Source organism: Rhipicephalus microplus, chromosome 7 (genome assembly GCF_043290135.1).
Source record: "Rhipicephalus microplus isolate Deutch F79 chromosome 7, USDA_Rmic, whole genome shotgun sequence".
NCBI classification, from domain to species: Eukaryota; Metazoa; Arthropoda; class Arachnida; order Ixodida; family Ixodidae; genus Rhipicephalus; species Rhipicephalus microplus.
Window position 1 is genome coordinate 33,753,942 of NC_134706.1, and position 20,291 is coordinate 33,774,232.

At 46.9% G+C, this 20,291-nt stretch overlaps 1 protein-coding gene and 1 pseudogene across 2 annotated transcripts in view; one reads left to right on the plus strand and one right to left on the minus strand.

Moving 5' to 3' along the window:
- The window catches only part of LOC119179282 (extracellular serine/threonine protein CG31145), a 281,455-nt gene extending 264,867 nt beyond the window's left edge, over window positions 1–16,588 (minus strand). For both annotated transcript variants that reach the window (XM_075868977.1, XM_075868976.1), the window contains exon 1: window positions 15,790–16,588. The gene's annotated coding sequence lies outside the window, so the exon portion shown is untranslated. The remainder of the gene's footprint in view (window positions 1–15,789) is intronic.
- Window positions 9,167–9,238, plus strand: LOC142767975 (U4 spliceosomal RNA; annotated as a pseudogene).
- Window positions 16,589–20,291: the final 3,703 nt, after the last annotated feature.

Below are 20,291 nucleotides of genomic sequence, written 5' to 3' on the forward strand. Positions count from 1 at the left end.
CATAAACACGTGTTCTCGCTAAATCCGCGCCTTCGCCGAGCAATGTCAACATTGCGGAATCGAAGTGATGAAAAGAGACAGAAAGACTTCCCCGGGTGTTTTGAGTCTTTCTGTCGTGACCATCACATGTGGGCGCAAATGAGCCGAAAATTTTTTGGCGGAACGGGGAGCCGACTGAAAGTACAGACGAAAGGCGTATAGCTATCAGCCAGTTAAAAGGGACCCACGCACACCTACTGACAAGAATGCAACAGCGAACACATATCTGGATAACTATACAAACAGACCACCACCTCATGAATTGCAGGTACAAACAACTTGCTACAGACTTGAAGTTGACCCGAACGGTCACATCCATGCCTTCAATGTACGTGCAAAGTGAACTTGACAGACAAGGGTTCTCTTTCTGGACACCGTATAATTCCGCCATATTGTCCAATTTCGTGACGGCGGCATTTTAAGCCAATCAGAGAGGTCGCAGCAGCTCACTTGGCCAATTACCATCGATCAATGGCGGAATCTGCCAACACGGCGGAATTCGACAATGTCCGGAATAGCACCCCAAATATGTGTGGCAACTAGTGCCATCTACGAGCACTTTATACGCAACTCCGCGGAATATGTAGAAAAAATGGCCTTAAAGATGCCTAGTACGGTTATGTTCACTTTTTCGCAGGATTCAGAAGGACTTGGTCTTACAGCACACTGTCTTAATACTTAGTCAAGAGTGCATTAGCCTGCATAATGACATTAAAAATAATCTGGAAATTTTCCTTGTGATCTGGAGAATTCTCGAGGGTCAATCTAGGGATATGACGTTGCTTTAGGTTGGCATCACTGTCCTTCATTGCCGAGAAAAGATGTCCGCGAGTGTATATAGTAGCTATTGAGGAGTACGTTGGTTCTTTTGCTCGGCAGCCGCCATGCGAGTACACGTCACGCGGCTCTGGTTCGGCTTGTTTCTTGTACGAGGTACAAGGTCGCCTCATGCCCCGCCGCGGTGGCCCTGCGGCTAACGTACTCGGCTGCTGATCCGCAGGTCGCGGGATCGAATCGCGGCTGCGGCGGCTGCGTTTCCGATGGAAGCGGAAATGCTCTATGCCCGTGTGCGCAGATTTGGGTGCACGTTAAAGAATCCCGCAGGTGGTCGAAATTTCCGGAGCCCTCCACTAGGGCGCCTGTCGTAATCATATGGTGGTTTTGGGACGTTAAACCTGACATATCAATCAAGTTCACCTACTTTCTTATCTGTCGCATCCTCGTCTTCTATGGATTCTGGTGACGAAGACGCCCCACAGCGATCAAACGGCCGCTAGGAATACTACGCGCAATATGAGGTGCAGCGCCTTTTTCGGTGAAGTTTGTGTGTTTAAAAAATGTTTAACGATTTTGCGTACTTGGTACTCTACTAAGGAATGGCAACAGTCGTTCCTAATATAGCTGTGCGTCTAAAAGAAAGTTCGTGGCATTCTACTATGGGAGAGCAAAAGGGTTTAGGATAATTTTATTTCCAGACATGTCTTACAAAGCTTATGTGCACACAGAAAGATGGACGATGCTGATCATGTGTATGTACAGTGCAAGCTGTTACATACAGCGGAAATAACTTATTTGCGCATGCACTGATGTACAATGCAAAAATTTTACAACAAGGACGGGACATTCATGAACATGGAGATGATTAAACTTACATAAACAGTAAGGCTATATGAACAAACAAGGGCAGGTCATCCACAGTGTAAAGTGATGTTTTTGCATTTACCCGTGAGGACAGTTTGCTCTCGTGCTCAAGAACAATATTGCACAAAAAAAGACACGTTTTTAATGAAGAAAATGAAAATACTCACTGTAATTTCACAGTGGTACAAGCTCTAGCCCACCTCCTCAATAAGGGAGAACTTTTTTTTTTACAGTAATGAATCGCGTAGACCAGCGACAGAGTAAAACCTCTTCTCTCGGCATAACTATATATAGTTCTTCGGCCAGATTGAGAAAAGTTTTATTTACTTCAAACACGAGACAATTACAGCACTAGTGGTCAATATCTTTGCACATACAAAAGTGGATCTAATGACAATTCAACACATACTACGTGATGGAACTTGCTTATTTCCTATAACACTCAAGCTTGTACAACAGACACGTTTCCATGCGACTTAACAATGTTAGCTTGTGCCAAAGAGAAAAAAAAGAAAAAGGAAGAAAAAACACACCGCAAAGGAAAATGAACCCACAAACAACACCGACATGGTAATCTCTTAAACAATTTGACAGTCGGGAAATCTAACAGAGAGCTTGATCTTATCTCCTGTCACTCCCAAAAAAAGGGCAAGACCAATGTCTCAAGAATTCTATTTCCCCGTGAGCTGCTAGTTGCGCCTCTAGGAAGCACACAAGTGTCTCTCTAAACTGAGATAACAGCGGCCACTGTAGCCGCAGGCGTTGCCGTCGGACAGCCGCCCTGCAGCGATTACGCCAGAGCACAAACTCGCCAGCGGCGATCACTAATCGGCCAAACCTACCCCGGGGGCAACGGTCTCCCGCGTAATAGTGAGCGACACGCAGGCTGGGCATGGTTCTGTGAATTAGCTGCCAAAATGTTCTTGCCACCACGCAGGCTGAGACCGCGTGCGTCGCGGTCTCCGTGTTTCCGCAGTTGGGGCACCTGGCGGACTGCACTACCCCCCAACGCTGTAATCGTTCCAGCGTGGGCAAAATTCGCCAGCCCCTTTGCCATAGCAAGTCAGCTACCTCTTCGGCCAGATTCGCAGGTAGCAGCGCTACTATTACCAGTATTATACATTCACAGGAAACAGTGCTGGTTAGTGCATGTATGTTGATTGGGCCCTCGGAGATGCGCCGGTGACACGCCTATTTGCATGCACCATTTTCTGATCACTAACGCGTTCTGGATCGTGCTCTTGTCGTCTGTCAGCCGCTTCCGGCGCGCCAATGTGGTCTTCTTATCGAGCTCACTTGTCACTTCACACTGCAACGTTTGACATTCATTGCCTGGATATTAACGCGTCGCGGTCGTTGACGGTACAGCAACCGATGTTCGGCGCGGCAAGAGCGCGATCACGGTCCGATTCCCGGCACGGAGAACGCGAAGTCCCTGAGATTGTTTTCTTGCTTTCTTTCTAAAAGCGAAAAAAATCTCTAGGGACTTTCGGGGGACGGAAGCTGTCTCTTCGTACACCTTCGCCGTTTTACTCGTCCCCTACACGCATGCGGAAGTGTTTAAACGTAAAATATATACATCGAATGTGCGACTCTGCAGCAGTCTGAAAATGTCAAATCGACATTGTGTAGACGACCAGGAAGCTATACCTTACAAGTTTCCTCAAGACTTCTAGAAGACGTCAATTCCGAGTGACTTCTGCCACGAATTTCTCAGTGAGGTCTTTCCCTTCTATATGACCTCTACTCGTATCGGCGTTTAAAAGACGCGTATGGCGTGGCACTTCTAGTCGGCGAACGCATTGACCATGGGCTTTACATTAACTAATTTCCCAAAACTATGCGTGCGTGCGCCACTACTGCAACTGGGCCAGCTGTATACGTCGCTTAGCGGCGCTTTCTTCACTAGGTCCAGAAAAGGCGCGAAAACATTTTACGCACAAAATGTTCACTGAGCGAATCATTCTTCAAACTTCGTGAATCTCTGAGTAAGTGCCCAGGAATACTGCCGTCTGCGCTGGACAATGTACCCAGGGTTCGCACTATATAGTGGGCGGCGGTGGCAGAGCCTTCCACTCCCGTGGTTCACTATCCACCACTTTCTATAGACCACCCGCCACTCCCAGTGCGACATCTCATGCTCGCCTGCCGAACCAATAAATAGGAAGTGTGCATGCAACGCCAGCGAACCATGCCTCTGGCCACCTGGTTACGTATGAAGAAATCTAAACAGGTGTCCTTGGTGGTTTCGAAGATCGCCAACTTCAGTACCAGTATACTGCAACACTAGTGTCCTCGCTGCCGATCTGCGTGACCGTCATAATGCCAGATATGCGCAGCAAGAAATAAAAAATGTACACGTCTGTCAGAAAGGCAAAGTTTGAAAACTTGATATTCTCAACCTTAATATCCCCCCCCCCCTCTACGCCCCTATCTACAAGTGTCCGCTCCTAAATAAAAATTTCTGAAAATGTCCGGTGTGTAAATATCATTCATACACTCTGGAAGAACACCCCCCCTCTCCTCCCACCTGGTGTATCATGGTAGAACTAGCAGCCCACCCAGACGACAGGCCGCTGTCTGAACATTCAGTGCTCTATTAATAACACACATGTACTCTCGTCGGACCGAAGATCGATTAGGGCCTTATCGAGCTATATATATATATATATATATATATATATATATATATATATATATATATATATATATATATATATATATATATATATATATATATATATATATATATATATATATGCATAGCACTGGCCCATCCGATAGGTGATAACACTCCTGCTCCACACCTTTTCTGCAATTTATTTGTTAGCTCGATCGTTTTCGTGCGCCTGCTCACATCTCCGTGACTCTTCAACGTGTAATTTCATGCGAAGCACGTGTGACGTCACGCTGATAGCTCGGGGTTCATCGCCAATCAGCGCTATGATCCATGCGCTTTGTGTCCTTTTCCGGTTCGGCACTCACGCACTAATAAACACTTTACATTGCTTGCCACTCCACCTGCAGCTGGTCACTCGCGGCTACAACACAGTCCGTATTTCTTTCCCTTTCCCCTTAGAGCGGGCAGCAGACGGGATGGTATAATTCTGCTTGAGCTCACTCCCCTCCGTCGTCATGTCCTATATGGCTGTGTTCCAATTCTTAGACAGCACGTGGACAGTCTACGCAGACTGCTTAGAAGACAGCACCGAGCTCATGCTGTCCGAGAATCGGTACACGTCTGGACGGCTTTTACGCGACGATGCGCCACCTCGCGTCGAGAAGAAAAAGCTAAAATAAAAAAACGTAAAAGTTGTATTTTCTGGCTTACTTCGTGTTGAAATCAAAAACAAATAAGCGTTACTCACATTGAGCGTCTGGAGAAGCGTCTGCTTGTGTGCAGACGACCATTCCGGCGAGATTTGATCTATCCGAGCGATTCGCAGAGCCGCCATCTTGTTTAGACAGCAAAGTAGCCTGCATCGTATTTGTCTACGATGCAGTCTTCTCGGAGCTGTCTATTTTGCCGGTTACGTGAGAATCGGAACGGGACTCAAGACGGCCGCCGTCCATTTGGCTGTCTATTTAGCCGTCTACGGTGAGTATTGCAACGCACCCTATATCTCTCTCTGTATAGCGAAATAGCCAAGCCATGCACACGCCTATAGTAAAGAAAAAATACCAGTCATTGTGAATGCGGCGCGCAATCTGACACCGCTCGCCCCGACTGTGTTTACGTTGACGTGACCCAAGCGCTCCGTGTGTATAGATAAAGGGGCGGAGGGTATACGACAGGCCTCGCACACGTTGTGCTATAGAAGGCGGTTCGTCGATCGCCTCTTCAGCGAGAGCCCGCGTCGCACTGTTTTCAAAATAAACAACAGCCGGTATAGTATATACGTCGGCTTGGCCGCAGCAGTCTCTGCTTCTTTTTTTTTTTTGGGGGGGGGGGGGAGATATCCGTGCCCACACGGCAGCGTCGGCGGCGTTATCTGTGTTCGACGCAAGCAGCGTGTACAGACAAACACGTGTCAACACTGCAGTACAATAAACAAAAAAAAAGCTCACAGGGTCCCTTAGGCGAAGTCGCATAGGCGAAATCTATCTTTTTCTTTTTTTTTTTCTCTCGGCCAATGGAGTTTCCTACAATATACTTTGCTAGAGGGGACTCTAGTATCAGTGTCTACGAAATCTATCTTTTTCTTTTTTTTTTCTCTCGGCCAATGGAGTTTCCCACAATATACTTGCTAAAGAGAACTCAAGTATCAGTGTCTACGGGAGCTGCAGCGCGTCGAGCTTCAACCAGCGACATGTGCCGTAGTTCACAATAATGGGTGTGAGTTCATTAAACGTAAAATATTGATTGATATGCCGTGGGGTTTAACGTCCCAAAACCACCATATGACTACGAGAGACGCCGTAGCGGAGGGTTCCGGAAATTTCGACCACCTGGTGTTCTTTAAAGTGCACCTAAATCTGAGCACACGGGCCTATATACAACATTTCCGCCTCCGTCGGAAATGCAGCCGCCGCAGCCGGGATTCGATCCCGCGACCTGCGGGTCAGCAGCCGAGTATTTCAGCCACTATAGACCACCACGGCGGGGCAAACGTAAAATATCGGCCAGTTGTTTGTACAGTACATGACGGCTGCTGTGACACAGCAGCCGTCCAACGTAGACACCAACAGGAACGCTTCTTTTGATCATCGTGTATTGTTTTCCCGAGTCGATTCTGCAACTCCCAAAACACGTTCGTGACATATAGGCACAGGCACGACTATGTGACATTTAATTGAGGGGGCGGCTCCAGTGGGGCCACCCCCCTCTTCTCTCTACCCAACGAAAGCGAAAACACTGCGTGTTGAATGTGTGCTTACGTAGTCAGTACACATTTGTCTTAGCGCCCGTCGTTCTACGTGTCTGAATGCAATGATTATCGATTTAGATGCATTGTCTGCTCTCGCAAGAACCGTAATTAATTCCATTCAATTAATCCCCCGGGGGTCGAGTTTGAAAAAAAAAATAAACTTCGAAATGAATACGAAAACGAAAAAAAAAAATAAGCGATGACGTGCTACTCGCAATGGCCTGTCATTGGTCTCGGGCTTTGCGAGAGTAAAGTAAAACTCGAAGGCAAACAGTTCTCTGAATGCGACATATCAGACGTCTCAGAAGGCAACGTCAGGGATTTAGGAAAGCAACATCAGGGGTCTCGAAATGCAAGATGAGCAAAAGTATATGGGTAAGACATGGCGCCTCCACTGGACTATTACATATTGGCAGGTTCGGGGGGGGGGGGTATATCTCTCTTCCCATTACCACTTTGTGCGCACAGTTATGGCAGCGTCACATACAATAAATGAGTGCAAATTTATTTTCTTTATCCTGGTGTCTCCCGTACGATATGGCCGGCAGCGTGCACTGAGAAGGATAGCGACACGGAAAAGTGGACTATGGCAAACCTGTCGTGCGTCACACCAGAACTTTCGACATTCACTTTGACGCCGGTCTTCACTGAACTTTTCTAAAGCAAGGTGAACCTCAGAAAGCTCGCACGTGCGAGGCAGAAAGGAAGAACGTGCGTCTGAACATTACCAGTGTAGTGTACCACTCAATCTATCATAAAATATCAATTTGTACTAATGTGAGTCATCGCCTGTGAACGGAACGCAGTTTTTAAGACATGTTACACAGAATACCGATGCACGGGTTTCTTTTTTTCCTTTTGTTCCACTGGTGCAAATAAACTACCAGCTTAAATGAATACCTCCGCTGCCGCAGCCTTCGATATTTGATATACTATATCCTAGGTCCGTTCGATTCGCCTGCACCACGTGAACCAGTTCACGAGGTGCTGCACCTTGCCATTCGTTTTCGCGGTGCAGCATTGACGACCGCTGAACCCTGCCATTCGTTTCGAAAGGTGCAGAAGAGGTGCAGCACCGGTTCATTATTTTCCTGCACCTCCTTCGCTGACGGTGCCGGCTTGGTGCAGCCGCGCGTGCAGCTGAGCAGACGACGCAGCACTTAGACGTAGGTGGCTTAAGCGCCGTACCTGCCTCTACAAACGCGCTGTGTATTTTCAAGATGTTTGCGCCTCATAAACTGTCCGCATGTGCGTTTCGCCATAGGTCAGTGTCTGATGAACGGCGTAAATTAACCGAAAAGAAATAAGGCCAACACCTTGTCGGCACATCGTCATTTGTTTCGGGTGTCGTGCTCTGCCTGCACCGCTGAACTCACGCTGCACAATTTCTGAACTTCGCGTGCACAGCCGTGAACCGGTTCCGACCGGTGCAGGTGAATCGAACGGACCTCCTGTCTACAGACTAATGCTTGAAGGTGCATGGCTCGTTTGAATGTAAGAACCACGGAAAACCAAATGAAGGAAAATGTCCTAAGAGCTATGTAAGAGAAGAAACGAAGAAACATACACCGTGCGCACTTTGCGCAATCAATGATTTATGCATCTTACAGTTTGCACTCTACTTCCGCAAAAAAAAAAACGTTTTGTCTGCAGAACTTACATATACGTTTCAATACAAAATTTACATTGTGGAATTTATATGCCTATAGGTCCGCACATTTTCCATTCATTTTCCTCGGCTGGCCACTACACTATATACCTGAAATCAGTTTGATTTTTAAAGTAGGACAGGTAAAACGTAATTGCCTCACGAGAAACTTCTGAATGCGTTTATATTGCAACCACAAGAGCTACAGTTTAGGTACGTTACTATATACCCCCGTCATCAGCCTGTTAAGACACCTGGAGCGCGTATACGAAGACATCTCCGAATGAACTCCAAATCACAAGGCCCGTGCGAGATTGTCCCATGTCATCCTTGCCCAATGTTAGCACCAAAATTAACTTTCTGCCCGCCTTCGGCGACGATTCCCAACCCTCTGTATCCACTGAATCGCTGCAACTGTCCACCTGCTGCCTGTCATATAGGCATTCCGTGGCATACTCAGCCGCGATAATATTTCTCTCGCATTGCTACCACTGACATGGCACACCTGATTTCTCTTGGCTCAACGCAAATACTAGAATGACTAGAGAGAAAATAAGATGAGGGAAAGGCAGGGAGGTTAACCAGAAATCGGAGCAACCGGTCTGGTATACCCTGCACTAAGGGAAGGGAGAATAAAGACGAGAAAGAAAGCGAAGAGCGATATAGACGCGCGACCAGAATGACTAAATCATTTAATGAGGCTACAGACAGAGATATTAACGCTGCCATGACGGTTATTATCATGATCGCAACGACAATGTTATAGCACGACAAAGGAAGCGTCAGAAGAACCAGAGTCATAAAAGACACACGAACACACAAAAAAGGCAACGTTGTTTCTATCCGATTGCCCGTGTTTCTTTGTTACGCAAGATCACAGTTCGTGCTCCTTCAGTGGTTAATACAACGGGTGCCACCTTTTGGCTGAGGTTGGTAGGGCCTATACTCAATCAAAGATTACACGGAATATAGCTTTGCGCAGCGGCGGTGGCGTACCCAATGAAGTTTTAACTGAGGGGCGACTATATATTGCTAGTTGAAGCACACGGAATATATCTATGACGCACTGACCCGCCCCGAGGCGCGAGGTCTCACGTTCCGCGCATACTAAGGTTCTCACAAGCTGATACGACGTCGGACTATAACAGATCAACGCATCACATACAGAATGTGAGAAGAGCCTGCACCACTACTGTATCGCAGGTAGATATATCACATACAATGACAGTGCGCACAATTGACCCGCGAGTGAGAAAGCGACAACCATTAGAAAAAAAAAAGGTCTTCACACCAATTGAGTTTTTTTCGCAGCTCACAAGTAAACGCGCCACCGGCGCACCATACATAGACGGTCGCATTTACGCAAGCTCGCCGGCTCAGAGCGTGCAACGATGGCTTTGCCACCTCCGAAATATGAAACGCCCGAAACCCTCGCCTATATACTCTTATTCAACAGGTTCGCGGACCACCTGCGCTTCTCTCTGACGTCACTTTTCTATATGCCGGATACAACGTGGAACCAAAGAGTATATAGAGACGCGAAACAAAGCAACTTTAAAATGATCGCTTATTTTCTCGAAGAATAAGGGATTGTGTAACGAACCAATTGTGCCGGCGCTGCTTGGACGAGCTCCGAGGGCAAAAAAAAAAATGAATAAGTGCGTCGTTTTTATGCGACGAGCCTGCTGTGCGCGCGCCTTGTGTCAACGATAAAAGAAAGAAAGAAAGAAAGAAAGAAAGAAAGAAAGAAAGAAAGAAAGAAAGAAAGAAAGAAAGAAAGAAAGAAAGGAAGAAAGAAAGAAAGAAAGTGGCAATAAAACAAGGTCGACGTGGCCGATACGCCACCGGTCGCGTTTCGCATATTAAACGACGCGCGTGCCAAAGCATGCGCCGATAGACTCACCTGACTCGAAAACGAGTGCAAACGACACTTTGCACGCAGTTTCTGACAAACGGGCACGCATAGACGACGCATATTAAACGGAGAATAACGCAAATATTGAAGGAGCGAAGAACACTTGAAAGGAGCAAGAACAAAAAAAGGAAAAAAAATGTGCTTGTACGAGCATCGCAGCTAGAAATCATTTTTTTTCGGTGCGGGGAGTTCCACCATACTTTATGTATGTTCGCGCATGTTCGCTTAATTGCGTATGTGTGCTTGTAATGAGTGTATGTGTATACGCTTGATGCGAAAGCGAGCGCGACTAACATGCTGTCACGCTTTCTATATACGGGAGACAGGATTAAGCGACGTATATACCGTAGGCCCAACTCCATGGACTGAGTCGCTCAGGCAAAGCAATCGCCCTGCCAGGCTAACCCCCCCTGTGTCCCCTTAACGTGCAACTGGACATTCAAAGTACGCGGGTGTTCCTGCACTTCGTCACCCGTCGCAATGCGCACGCTATGGCCTCCCGGGAGTCGAACCCGCGCCCTCGAGGTACATAGCTGAAGCGTATAGTCGAAATACGTGTACTCGCAGTTAACGCTACAACGACCATCGTGATCCGTAAAACAGATGCATCCGTAAAACGCATGCTCCGTAAAACATGCTCGGTAAAACATGCTCGGTAAACATGCTCCGTAAAAAGCATCCGTAAAACACATGCTCGGTCAAATTCAAAACTAGTGTGTTCGAAGTTACACGTAACTAAACGAACCCAACTGACAATTGAGCCACCTGAACCTTAAACGTCATTAACGGTTGCTTTCAACAATAGTCAGGGGCGTAATAAGATTTTTTTTTCGTGGGGCGGGGTTCAGCCATGCTTTATGTATGTTCGTGCGTGCGTTTGTATGTGGGCGTGTATATATACGCAAACGACATTGAAAATTTTCGGGGATGGGGGAAGGGTGATCTCCTAGCCCCCCCCCCCCCCCCCCCCCCACACACACACACACCTCTTGGTTACGCCTATGACTGTATTGCGTCAACGAGTATCTCCAATGGAACTCATTAACGGTGGACGGAAAATCACCGTTTCCATTGGTGTGATATTCGAACCCACGAACTCCTGATTCCGTTTATTGTTTTCGAAGTACTTTTTCCCCCCGTTGCCCGGCCGGTATTGCTACTGATATCCCGAGAATCCGGATTAGCTTAGAGTTTTCCCGAACGAATAGTTCTAGTGATACGACGTTCTTATGCATGTAAACCATGTTCTGTTTTAATACACGTTCCATTGGAAACTCTATTGCACGCCGCGTCACAGTTATTTCATAAGAATCAACTCGTACATAACAAATCGGGTTAGCTTTTATCAGCGTTAACCGCAGCCAACAAGTTGTAAACGCGCGTGGAAGAAGTTGGTGCGAAAGAGGCAAGGCAACAGAGACGTGCGCCGACTGCTATGGAGAAGAGATTTCTGCCACGTACCATGACGTGCCTGAGCACTATAGGAAAGACCGGAAGAAATTTCTGCTACCCCACGTGCGCCTGGACAGGTCGCAGGCGGTGGGACCTGAGAAGGCTGCAGACGGGCACGTTCACCAACTCCTACCATACCATCTGCACCGCTTATGGCCCACGCTGCACCCGTCGCCTGGCTGCCCGTGGTGCGCGCATGAACGAGCCGATATGGCACATATACTTTGGCAATACGAAAGAGATAAAGATAGGCCACGAGAAAGGATGACGTCAGCCGAGGGACCCACAGAAATGGGGCGCCTTGCTGAGCGATGTCAAGCCACCCTTCTCAGCGAGGCCCTCGAAGACCAGGTGTGGGCCGTCCAGCGGACCAGGGCCGAGGACCTCAGAAGATGTTCCTCGAACGATGTGTTCCTGGCAGCCTAGTCCCGGGCACAGCATCAACCGCTGGCCAAATAAAGTTTATTCAACTCAGCTCAACCCAAATATTCGAAAGAATATTCATTCACAGCGTTTAAAGAACGCAAAGGCCGGTCAACCTAATTAATATGCGCGCCGTATTGCGTCATTACGCGAACGAATGTCAGCGCGCACTTTCTCACAGCGAAATAATTATACATGTCGCATGACAGCGTCTACTTTAATGTGACGTTTCATGACGTCATGGTTCTATCCCTGATAAAGGAGAAGCTTCGAGAGAATACATTCCCTAAGTGGAACAATCGCACACACACTTCTACGACACATCCGCACGAGTTAAACAAAGGGTACATTTTGAAAGGCTCATATTTCTCATGTTCGATAGACTAATTAACGCTCAGCATGCACCGAGTGATATTTTGAGAAGTTACAACAATAAGCGAACTGGAAGCGCTCGGTCGACTTTTACACGAACATCTGACCTTTCTGCGAATGTGACATTAAAGGCCAAGGGATATTTTAACACTTTAGCTAAACTCGGCATACTCACGTTTCAGGCGACTTTAAAGGGGCACCAAAGAGTAAAGCGATTTTCCGACTATCAGAGAAGTACAATTTCACAGTCCCGAAAACACTTCTCTCACGGCGACAAAATTCTCTTACCGCGACACGAAACACAAACTATACGCGTGTGGAGACAGCACCTTGAGATTTCCGCGCCAAACACCGTGACTTCAGGTTTTGATGGCGTCTACTGGGTCTTACGTAGCTTCTGATCAGTAAAGATGAAGTACATTTGTATTTTCTGGGTGCCGCTGATCTATGGCGCACGAAGTATTTTGAAAATTTCATCGAGCCAATGACACAAAAATACGAAAAAAAATTCAGTTTGAAATTCATGACGTGACGTTCGGAAATGCCGGCGCGAAATTTAGGAATAAAACTTCAACCCCAATTTTCGCCGAGTAATGAAGCTATAAGAGCAAAACATGTGGCATTGGAGTTCTCCGAGTGCAGTTCCTCAAATCGAAATCAAGTCATTGTTCCACTTTAGTGTCCCGGAGAAAAAAAAAACATAGCAGTGGCCTTTGACACATCGGTCAAGCCGGTAGTAAACGAAGCATAGCTTGCCTGACGTACTATTTAGGGGCGAAGTTCCTTAAGCCGTGGGTCGGTCGTCACCTGTATGTATGCCTGTATGTAGTAACCACCTCACAGGACGTCCACAGAGTGAATGATGATGAGTGCGCCGAAGTTTCGCAGGATTTTATCCACTGGCCGCCTTCGTCCGTCGTCTGTCTGTGTTTGACGCATCGACGCACGGACGGACGAACGCAGAGACGAACGCACGGGCGGATGGACGGATGCACGTACGGACGCACGGAATAACAGACGCACGCGCGGACGAATGGACGTACGGCCGCACGAACGGACGGAAGCAAGCACGAACGGACGGACGGACGCTTCTCGATTCACCCCGTGGATACGCAGCGATTTTTTTTTTATTTCAGTCCTCCCGTCAATCGAATTGCGCCGTGCTCACTCTTCCCTGTTTCCTTCCTCTATATTCCCCCCCGCATCAGACCTTCATCCTTGTGCTAAGCGGCGCGACAGTTCAGTTGCTACAGGCGGTGACGACGCTCTTCAGACGACATCGAGACGTGGCAATGTGAAAATACAAGTCACTTGAATAAAAGATCGGGTCACCGCACAACAAGCGGCTAAACGCCGACAAGTCAACGATCGAGAAAGCTCGATTATTGCAAAAACGACGCGTAAGAAATACGCGCCAGACCAGCGCGCCTTTTAAGACCGAATTCATATAAATATGACAGGTTCCTGACGCATCAACGTCGTTAACTAAGTACGCATTTTTCGAAAACGTGATGTGCGTGAGGGACGGCTTTCAGCTCTTCCATTGTAGAGTACCTAGTACTCTACATCGTTAACCACTTTATTTAAACACCCAGAGAGAGGCCCGCGTGACAGCTTTAAGCTCTCTCGTAGGCACCTATTCTAAACCAACGGCTTTCAGATCTCCCTTAGATGGAGCACCTAGTACCTCAAAAATTGCTAACCACTTTTCCTAAACACACTCCTTAGTAGCGTGCATCGCACTGTCGTAGAGCATTTGTTTTAAACATACAAATTTTTCAAATTACACGCGTCATGACATCACACTTACGTTTCCTCCAAGTCATGTATATTTCTGTATATATATCGTTACATTGTGTATACTGTGATAAGTTTGTACGTGTTAGTCATTAGTAGCATGTTTTGGGGACACCCTTTGGACTTGGGCTTTTTTTTTAAAGGTGTCATGTATATTGTGCTTATTCAATTGTTCATGCTATTGTGCTTGTTGCATACACACTGATCCCTTATGTTTGTAGCATTCCTCGATAGAATACTTTTTTTTCTAAACACACACGATTTCGTTGCGTCGGGCGCCTTCACGAGCAAGTTTACCTGTTCTCGGGACGGCACAGTGCTCTCCCATAGTTGATTTATATGTGGGGTGTAACGTCCCTAAACCATTATACGATTATGAGAGACGCCGTAGTGGAGGGCTCCGGATATTTCGACCACCTGGGGGTGCTTTAACGTGCACCCAAATCTGCGCACACGGCCCTACAACACGTCCGCCTCCATCGGAAATTTAGCCACCGCAGTCGGGATTTGATCCCGCGACCTGCGGGTCAGCAGCCGAGTGCCTTAGCCATTGGACCACCACGGCTCGAAATCGTTAAACATTTTATTCTGAACATACGATGCGTACATCTGTGAAATAATAAAGTGGGGTCGGCTTTCTGCTCTCCCATAGTAATGTACCAGGTACTCTAAATCGTCAAACATGTTTTCTAAACATGCGTTGAGTGGAAATCGCAAACATCTGGGCAATTGGCTGAAAAAATACATATACTCAAAAATAGAATTTTGACATGAAGCGATGATGCGCAACTTCAAGTAATGCTTTTTTTATGAAGAAACCCATCCAGTGACGTAGTAGCGGTCCGCGGCACATGTTTGCTCAGTTGTCAGCGGCGTTGAGCAATAAAAGAGGGGACTTTTAGAAGTAAAAATAAAATAATAAGAAAAGAAGCCCGCCGACAGTGATAGCGAGAGCTACCATAGCTCTTAAGACACACAGTGAAGCACACACTGATGTCGCCACGCGACTGACTGAAAGCGGGTCGTTTCTTGGCAAACGCCGCCGTAAAAATAGGACCCGCGTGCACCGAATGTCTCGCGGTTTCGCGTTCCACCCGCGAAACGCTTCGGTGCAAACACGTGTTGCGTGATCTGCTGCTGGCAATGCGGAAATCGCGCCTAAAGTCAAAATGATGTGGGTTTTCTCGGCAGACAGAACGTGCGAGTGATTACTGCACATGACACTGAAAAGACGAATTGTAGCCGATACTAAACGTGGACGCGTGTCAGTGGACGGACATCAAAGATTTTTGACAGCGGAGGGCAACAACGTAGTTTATTGTAACGCTTAGACGAAACACGCGAAAGATCGTCCGGGATGCACGTCGACAGGTGGGATTAGGCGCAACGGCCCAAAAGGCTAGTCACGCTTACACTTGCGTTAACTTTTCGAACCAAACCACTCAAACGTGTCTGGTCAGAGTTATTTGTCCTTTAACCGTGAAGTCGTCGTCTTAATTTAAGGCATGACCACGACTTTTATCCAAGGGGAATGCTCATATCACTCACAATATCAGTTTAGCGTCATTAGTCAATTCATTTCTTTGTCGTGTTGTCAAGCGTAACCGCTAAATGAGTGCCCGGCATCGACTTACCTGTTGCTCGAGGAAAATCGTGCAGAAGACCGTTTCGGCATTCACATCGAATCCGTGTCAACTACGAGCTTGTCAGGTGTTGAAGATTAGGGAAGCCGTCGTCTGGCAAGCACGCTGCCCGCCGCGGCAGTCACGTATGAACACAAAACACACGCGCCACACTCGGAAACACTGCAGCTCGAGCGTCGGTCGGTATCGGGCACGATCGAGCACTTTGGCGATTCGCCAGACACGGAACGATTTAACGCATGCAAGTACGTCGTCGGTTTCACTCTTCTCCGGAGGGTGTTTGATTCCCAACGATACCGCGATCACTGCAGTTACGTTCCACACAAAAAACAACAACAACAACAACTCACTTGACGGTGTGTTTTCGTTTCACGGAGATAACGGCGCGGCACTTCGACAACACGCGCACACGAAAGCACACGCACTGATCAACCACTTTAGCGGCTGCATACTGAAGGCGGCGTGCTCCTTCGAAGTGAGCGGTGGGCGAAAATATGCAGCACACGCTGGCGTTTTTGTCTTTCCAGGCCCGAAATACGGTCCTTGCCCACGACTGCTCCTGTTTCCGCAGGCCGAGAAATGCGGCTGAGGCACCGGGAGGATCCGAAAGCTGAAGAGCGGCGCGGAGAAGGGATCAGCTGCTTTCCCGTGGCCAGCTGAAGTCAGGTGGTTCGTAGCCTCCGCGACGGCCGGTCGACCATGTTTGGGCCGCCGTGCTGTGGCAGCCGATGCTCACTACGTCGAGCGGGGAACGACTCAGCTCCGCCGTCGAGCGCGGCGTGTGCCCTTTACGCTTAGGAGAAGAGAGAGAACGCGGAGCAAGGAGGAGGCTGAAACAAGGAAGAGGAGAGAGAGCCGTCTTCTTGAGCCATCAAAAAACATACCAGAAGACTAAAAACGTTCCAAAAATTGCTAAACAATTATTGACGCAAAATAAGCGTTTACAAATTGTGGCGCCATCTAGTATAGAAATTAAAAACTGTTTTTATCATTATTATTTATATTTTTGTGAACAATCTTGTATATATAATACCTAGTAGAGGGCGTTAAACAGAATACGCTACAAACGTTTTGTGAAGTTTTGGTGTTCACTTGTGGCCTCATTTTGCGGCTGCGATCGCTCAACGAAAGCTACAAGCCGAAGCGGCGTGAGTTCTCCCGCTGAGGCCGTCTTGTCGCAGGCTCCAGCATCGCGTCTCGCGGATTTTTTTCGAGTCGTCCACGCAGTGCAGCAGTGCGTTTGTCTCGGTGCAGCCACCGCCGCCGATGCTAGCGGTCGATGATCTCCAGTCATCGTCGCTATACTGTTGCCTCCGCGCGGGTAGCAGCGCTCTGTGTGAGGGAAAGACAGGCGATATCGCGTTATTACCGTGCATAGCGTCTGTTTACAAACGTCACAAGTTCCCACGCATGTTTACGCGCGCGCCACTGTGAGAAAAACGTGGGCGAACGTTTTTTTGGTAGCTAAAGGGATGTTTATTAAGTACGTATCACTAATTTTTCGCCGTTTACGGACACGAAACCAAGTGACATGGGTCGATGCGCTGTCAAAAAAGTCTGAACTTGGTACAATCAACTTAGCAATCATGAACGCATACTCCAAAGTGAATAGACAGTGGGTATAAAATAGAGTAGCCTTCTGATGAGTAGGAAACCAGAGAACAGTTCACGCCGACTACTGCGTAGCGAAACTACTTTGACTATCTCCTAAGCCTACTTCCTGTCGTCTGCTACGTCCAGCACAAGCACACAGCGACGCAAGATTTATATCCGAGAACTGCAAAATGTAGATATTCTGCATAATATTGACGCTCCTGTGAAGCAGGATGTCGGGTCGGTAGTAAACAATCGACCAGGGCACGATAACAAAAAGAACTAACTAGAACACTCTAAAATTAGACGACAACGCGCAAATGTTTATGGTGTCGCCATCTATCGCGCACTCAAGACACTCAAGTACAAAAAAGAGCATTTGTCGTGCCACCTAGTAGGATCTTCACGAGACAGTAGTTTACAGCGCGCGGTTTACAAAACGAGAAGTTTGCACCCGTCGACCCCATGGCAGTAAAAAGCGGGTACAAGTGGCGATTCGCGCCAGGGGTGCGATATTGTAACCTGACATATATTGCACAAACATAGCTCGGAGGACGCTTGAAGGGGCAAGTTCGGAAGTTCGGGAGTGGAACACACTAGTTTGGGCAAGTTTGGAAATTCAAGAGTGTAACGATAGTGTAACGGGCCCCACGCGCGTATCACCTCCTTACGTAGTAGCCGGCTTTGGTTCTCGGCGTCACGCTTCAACCGAACCGTTAGAAAAACGAATGGCTGGGCACGTAACATTGGCCGTTTTGAACTATCCAAGAATGCTTACTACAAGTATTGTTAAGTGGCCACTCCGCCATAAATCTTGCTTTGTGCGATTCAGCAAAGCGCTCATTTACGCTTTCGTAAGGCAACGCGCGGACCTACGCAGCTCTTCCCGTTGTTGATACTTTTTGCAGCTGTTGGTGACTAAACAACTCCGAGTGCTTTGTCATGGGTAGGCCTTTGAGAGACCCACTCTTTGAGCAATTCAATCGTTTTGACGCATGGCATAACCGTACTTTTCTACTACGCGACATTAAATTACGTCAAAAAGACTCCTTCCTCATGCGTGTCTTCGAAGTAGCAGCGTTGCTCGGTGGTAGTACCCGTGCTTGCCACGTAAAAGGGTTATAGCTTCAACTTCCTCTCAAATTGAAGATTTGTATCGTTTGTTTTATTCGCAACTTTCTCAATTTCTAGGTCACAGACACGACGATTTTTCGCCTCATGACTCCTGAAACACACACAGAAATTTCTGCGAAAGGAGCTCTTCAACGCTGTCGTATTAAGATGAATGCCATTAGAACGTAACAAATTTGCAAAGTAGTACACTCGGTGATAATGTTTTTCGACAGCGCGGTGGTATATACAGAACCAAATCGCATGTGTGCTATCGCATCAAAAAGTAGTGCTTACTGATAATATCCTCAATCGCGTTATCGAATTAAATGCCATTTTATTTAGTATGATACTCAAACAGTTGCCGGAAGTTGCAGGCAATATGCAGTCACTGTTCACTTAGTGGAAGTGCCTTCATTTTCTTTGCCATTTTGTGCAAGTACAGTCAAGTGGCTCCTATGCCATGATTCTTCTTTTTGCAAGTCAACCAAGCATCCATTACGCTCCCGTTACCTATTAAGCACACCCATTTTCCCATGCAAACACGGCGTCCATGACGTATATAGTAAGACAGTGTGCTGCCGCAAACGCGCTGTTGCGTTTTCCAAAGAAAATGTATAGGGAAGTGGGGAGAAGTTAAACGTAATGGTATGACTTAATTCTTAAACTTTGCCAAATCTAAATAATTTTTTCAAGGTAAATTTTAAAATGTACTTATATATGAAGCCTTAGAGCATGTGTTTACAATCGGCTTTACACGTCAGTAAGTAGCAGGTGTTTAGACAGCCTAAATGATTTAATCTTTACACAATAGTTATAAGGAAGCCTTTAGGTGGTCTACATAGTAAATTCTTTATACAATAATAACAAGGATGCCTTTAGACGGCCTAAATAATATAGTCTTTATATTATAGTAGTAAGGAGGACTAAAGACGGCCTACATATTACATGACGACAGTTATAGCGCGAGAACAAAACGACGACACAAAGACAAGAAGGACACGAAAGACACGAGCGCTAACTTCCAACTGAGTTTATTGCGCAGAGCACGAAAATATATAGAGGAGTCAGTGACCATGGCACAAGAGCAGAACATGAGTAAGAAAACCAAAAACAAACAACACAAATACAAAGGCACTGAAAAACAGCAAAGAAAAGCCTGGAAGAAACCGAACCAGAAAGGTAAAGCTACCTGCCCGCACCGAATCCTTCGAGGAACCTGCGTTCCTTCTCGGACAAAGCCACGGAGGGCTTGCTAACACAAGGCACCTGTTCGCGTGCCATCTGCGCAGCCTCGACAATGACCCGGGACCAACTAGCCCAAGCTGCCACACTTCTAAGTTACATATTACAGTCTTTATAAAATAGTAAGACGGAGGTCTTTAGACTGTCTAAAAATAGTCTTTATAAAATAGTAAAAAGGAGGTCTATAGACGGTTTACATATAATAGTATTTATAAAATAGTAAAAAGGAGGCCTTTAGACTGTGTATTAACTATTGTTACTACAGCGTAAATGTTCATAGAGGGTAACAGATGTTATTAGATCGTTACTATAGTGGTCTACTCAATGTTACCAGCCATTTTTGTACGGGATACGCGCATGGAGAGAGAGAAATAAGTAAAAGGCAGAGATGGATAGGTTAACCTAGAAGAACTGGTTTGCTACTCTGTACAGGGGTGGGGAGAAGGGTCGGAAAGAGGATAGAGATAGAGAGGTATAAAATAAATTAGAAAAAATTCACATACGCACACATTCAGGGAGTTCCGATCACAGTCTTTTGGACAGGC